The sequence below is a fragment of the Coenobita brevimanus genome, chromosome 97 (genome assembly GCF_032717465.1).
Source record: "Coenobita brevimanus isolate Jiangsu-jjx chromosome 97, ASM3271746v2, whole genome shotgun sequence".
NCBI classification, from domain to species: domain Eukaryota; kingdom Metazoa; phylum Arthropoda; class Malacostraca; order Decapoda; family Coenobitidae; genus Coenobita; species Coenobita brevimanus.
The window spans coordinates 17,700,036-17,706,256 of NC_137050.1; positions in this window are offsets into that span (position 1 = coordinate 17,700,036).

Below are 6,221 nucleotides of genomic sequence, written 5' to 3' on the forward strand. Positions count from 1 at the left end.
ATGTGAGTACACAGGCTACCGTATATAAAAGTGTCACTGGTACTAGGTGCAATACAGCTTGCTCCCACTCCAACCGGCTCACAGTGCCATTCAGATGAAAAACCTGCAGTATTTTAATTCAAGATTACGAGTACCCGGTAAACGATGAAAACGTGCATACTGGGTACCCATTCCAATTTGCATTTAACTGTCTTAATACATGGGTATACACCAAGAGATTAATATACTTTAACAAACACTAATGGTCGCCGGTGTGTGTGTGTGTGTGTGTGTGTGTGTGTGTGTGTGTGTGTGTGTGTGTGTGTGTGTGTGTGTGTGTGTGTGTGTGTGTGTAGCATCTCTGGTTAATATCAGCCATGTTTATAAAACAGTACCTGATCACACTACAAGCAATTTTGCCTAAAATTGCCATCTCTCCATTCTGTACGAAGAGGTCTACGAAACTCACGAAGGTCTACGAAGCGGTGGATTGCGATAAAGCTTACGATTTTACTTATCTTTATTTCAGGAAATCTTTCGATCGAGTTCCACACAAAAGGTTAGTTAGGAAGGTTAGTGCACACGGTACAGACGGCGATACCTTAAAATGGATAGTATCCTGGCTGAAAGCAGAGATTACGTAAATAACCCAAGTCGGACCGGTGACTAGTACCTAGTGGTGTACCACAGGGGTCAGGGTACTTGGTCCCTTATTATTCAATATATACATAAATGATCTAGACCTAGCAATTACTAGCAGTATTAGCAAATTTCTATCTATCTATCTATCTATTGCCAGACGCCTCAATCCCGTTTGGGGTGGCCACAAACAAATCGCCTCCAAGTCGCCTTGTCCCCCGCCATTTCACTGCCCTGCTCCCAACTCACACACCCCTCTCTCATATACCTCTCCACCCCATCCCTCCATCTCATCCTCGGCCTCCCCCTCCCTCTTCCCCCCTCCACCTCACTCACATACACTCTCTTCGTCAGTCTTTCACCCTCCATCCTCTCCACATGGCCAAACCACCTCAGTGTGTTCCTCATAACGTTTCCTATCACATCCACATCCACACCACAACGCTCCTTTATATCCTCATTCGTCAGCCTGTCTCTCCACGTGACTCCACAGGCTCCTCTTAAATAACTCATTAGCAAATTTGCCGAAGGCAAAAACGACGTACCGTACCAGTAAAATGCCTTTGTAGGCGAGGTACGAGTGAGGCCATTTAAATCCGAAAACACTGAAATGTCGTCTTCCACCGCATGGATGCCTACAGTATATTGATAGGGTTGCCATATCCGAAGTCAAAATACCGGATGTCTCCGATGAAAGGCATGTCCCCCCCAGCACAAACTTTGGCCTTTTGGCATTATGAAACCCTTAAATATATATATATATATATATATATATATATATATATACTGTATATATAGATACAATATATATACAGTATATATATACATTATATATACTGTATATATATTGTATATATATATACAGTATATATATAGAATATATATACAGTATATATATAGTATATATATATAGTATATATATAGTATATATATACAGTATATATATAGTATATATATACAGTATATATACAGTATATATATACAGTATATATATATATATATATATATATAGTATATATATATATAGTATATATATATATATATATATATATATATATATATAGTATATATATATATATATATATATATATATATATATATATATATATATATATATATATATATATATATATATATATATATATATATGTATACAGTATATTATATATACATACTGTATATATACATACACAGTATATATATAATTATATATTGTGTATATATATATATATATACATCAGTGCTACAGTACTGCATCCGTCCACCCATCCATGATCCATCATCCTGACATTTAAGATGAGAATGACCAGCCTCTCTCATCCCTGACTGGCATTACGTGAGCTATAAACCCAACCATCCCTTGGATATAAACCTGCACAGGCTCAGTCCGACTGGAGCGCCATCTTTAATCTTTTAACAATAAATTGGAAAACAGGGAAAGTACAGAACTGGCAAGAGTATGACTTTAAAATGCAAAAATGCAGGATAAGATCATAAGAATAACAAATGCTACAGTGTAAAAATGAAAACTACGCCAATAATTGTGTGCAATTACCCTTTATTCTATGGGTATAACAGTTCAAAGCATTAAAAACAAAAAAAAATATCGTGGTTGAAGAAGAGGAAAAGGCAGGACATTTTAGCTAGCTGCTAGCACTATACCTGCCAAGTTGGCAACACTTACCAGCTGACGAAAACAGCGAGTCTCTCTCTCTCTCATTCCAGAGTTAAATAGTATAATAAATTTCTCGAGAAAAAGTGACGGAAGCTGAAATTCCGGACTTTTGGAGAATTTTTGTAATTCCTCCCGGACGAAGATTTTGACTAATGCAGGGCATGTCCTGGAAAATCCGAACATATGGCAACCCTATATATTGCTAACTATCTACCTACAAAGTTTCATGACTTTACGACAAACTGTCTGGCCTGTGGCCCTCTTTTGAAGATTTTAAACATGCTGCACTTGGCGCGTGTCAAATGCATCGCGTGGGTGTAATGAAACCTGTCAAAAATCTTAAAGAACTGGAATATCATATGGTGCAAACCATGCAGTGATCGACCCTGTGGTTGCTGATATAAGCTCAAAAACGTTACAGGGTCGGGTTAGGCAGCTCATTTGAGGAAATGCCACTACTTGACAAGAGATTCACGAGGGCTTTGCCCTTGCTTGCAATCATTAACCCAACTGACAACTGCGTCAACCTTCAACAAGACCTCGGTAATTGTCCAAATGGTTTAAAAATTGGCAAACGGAAATTAACGCTGAAAAATGTTAAGTACTTAAAGTGGCAAGACCATCGTAGATATTATATACAACTTTGATATAAGAGAATCGGAATGTGAGATCTTAGTCATGGTTAGTAAAGATATTAAACCATGGCAACAGTCAATTAATAAGAAATAGATCAAATACAGTCCTACGATTTATTTCGCGAAGCATGTGCAACAGGATATTTAAAGTAATATTACAACTTTATCAAGCATTAGTAAGGCCATATCTAGCCTATGAAATGAAATTTTGGTGTACGTATTACAGAATGGATATAAATTCGTTAGAAAATGTACTTACATATAAGAATAACAGAATTGATACATAATGTTCGGAACCTTTCAGACTAAACTTGCACTCACCTGAAAGGTATAAAGTAAGGGAGACTTAACGGAGGTGTTTAAGTGGATAAAAGGAATAAGTAAGGGGGATATAAGAAAGGTACTTAATCATACAGAACTATAAGTAATGGTTTCATACTCGAGTAGAAGAAGAATGGCTTAAGCTACCGGTACCTATAGTGATGTAGCTGCTGCCCCTTCCACTAGGAATTTCAAGCACAGGCTAGACAACCTTGTCAAGTACGGACTGGATATCACCTAATAACCAGTACTAATTCATTTTTTTTCCTATCCAGGTTACACTATGACGTCTTCCCCCCCCCCCTTTCGCACTTCCCTATAAAATTTCCGCGCCAGCTTTTCTACAGTATACTGCGTGGTGTTCCTTCTCACTTTTTCCTGCCAGTTTCTTCTGGAGGATTTGGTAAGCTGGAGAGCCTTCTTCTTTACTATTCTTGTCTCTTTCTAGTAGTTTACTCTTGTAGGACCTACTACCATGGGGCCAACTGGCCTACTGCCGTATGCCTCTCTTATGTTCTGTAACAAGAGCATTGTTAGTCACGACACAATGCTATGGAAAGAATACACGGCTGTAACACTTTTTCTACTACTGACCTGCTTGAAATAGGCGACAAATGCACCAAAAACTGGTAAAATCAAGGTGATGATAGTATAGTTTGCTCATCACAATCATCCACATTTCTTTTTCCTAAGCAGAGGGCCCTCCGGTGTCATATGCACGAAGTGACTTTATGCAGGAAGTTACCGTTCCGCTCAATGCGCATGCGCCGTGCCCTTTTTTTTTTTAGTTGCTGGATGAAGTATCCGCATGTTCTCAATTATTGTGCCTTTTATCAACAACATTTTATGAAAATATATATCAGGAAAATAGCTGGATGTCTTATCGACCTATAAGTAACTATAGGTAGATATATAGATATATAAATATATTTATGTTTATTACAGGCCGATTGTGAAATCAATCATTTCGCGAATTAACGTTAGTTTAATTTAGGTTTATTTAGGTTAGGTTGATCTAGGATAAGGTTAGGTAGGTTAGGTTATTAGGAGCCCCCACAAACTCCTAAAAGTTGCCAGTGTTCACCGGATCACTAAATAGCGTGGGGTCACTTCCTGCTCAGAGTTGGTGTACCTTCCTTTAAAAAAAATTCCTATCGGGACTATTACTCGCGCATAAAGCATTATACCAGTATTATTATCATCTTAGATGTCTTACTGATGCTCTAAACGAGATTTACGCCGAAAAGTTCTCCATAGAGTTTACTAAAAGCCATTAAAGCTTATTGTGTGTCTTTGCATTCAGCACATTTTTATCAAGTGTTATGCCAGTCTGTACACCTCTACGCGCGCGGATTAAGCAGGCAAGAATGGTCCGAGGATTCCGGAAGCGGGTTGAAGCAGGTTGCCTGCTCAGACACGCTCGACCCCGCTTCTTCTATGAACACCCCCACTTGTTTGTATGGTTTAATTCTTGGCGCAGGTCGGCGCTGGTACCCCGCTTTCTCTGTGAACGCAAAAAGCGGGACGCGCGTGCGTGCGTGTCTATATATATATATATATATATATATATATATATATATATATATATATATAGATAGATAGATAGATAGATATAGATAGATAGATAGACAGATAGGAAGATATATAGATAGATATACAGACAGACATATTGACTAATGTGACAGCGACCGCTGCTGCGCTACACCCCAACCTGAGGCTGCTAATCAAACACTAACGTCTCATAACTCAAAACATACCGTACGGTACAGTGAATGGGTCGACCAAAGTTACCAGCTAGTGAGTATTACAGATTTTATATTAATCGGTATTTCATTTGGTTAGGATTATGTATAATTTTTCTAATTCATCCTAATTTAATAAAAGGTCATGTTCTATCTAATGCAACAGTAAGTTTCTAAAAGCGGAACAAAAGATAATTTGGTCAAAAAGCGGGACATTCTAGTCACAATTAAAAAAGCGGGACGGACGTCCAAAAAGCGGGACTGTCCCGCCTAAAAGCGGGACTCTGGTCTCCTTATGTAAGCAGAACTGCAGAATGGAGAATTAGGTGCCCTCGGGAGGAAGGCACAACGAACAGTGGTCATCGTTCAGGTCGTCCTAGTGTTACCGCACCAGCAGAGCCATGAAATAAACACAATGATGGAAGGTAGCACCAGCAAGCAATGCTTATTCCTAAGAGACGAACTGAACACTGACTTCGGTCTTCTTGGTTGTGTGCGAACTCCAACCTGTGGAATTAATTTCGCCACTCATAACAATATATTAGATAATCATTACACTATATCATTATGCAACAACGCTGTTTAATGACATAAAAACAACCACACTATAATTACGTACTTAAGCTAAGCAGAGTTAACATTAGGAAAGTAGAAATGACACCGGTTCCTAACATGGTATTAAAAGAGAACAGATAAGAAACGGTTCCCATATATATACATTATACACCGTATATATAAAGTAAAATTAGCAATCGGAAAAACATATTATATATATCTATCTATCTATATATATATATATATATATATATCTATCTATATATATATATATATATATATATATATATATATATATATATATATATATATCTATATCGCCTCATCAAAAATATGCTCGCACCCACACACCTGGAGCAAATGGCAACCCATACCAGTAATACCAACAGTCCTTATGACGCAGAGCATACCGCACCAAAACTTCAGCCCTTCAGCAAATGTTTTCACGAAATTTCAGGGCATGATTTGCCTTTGCACATGTCTGTCTGCCAGAGCCCAGCTGCTCACACCGGCGACGCTGAGCCCGCTGACTCCGCCAACCTCAAATTCCGGTTTGCACTGGTTCTGACAGGGGACTTTGGGGAGGGCCGAGGGAGGGAAGGGGAGGGATCACTGGAGAGTGAGAGGGGGGAGGGGAGCAGAGTCATCGCGCTCCTGTTGCCCTGAGACCGAAAG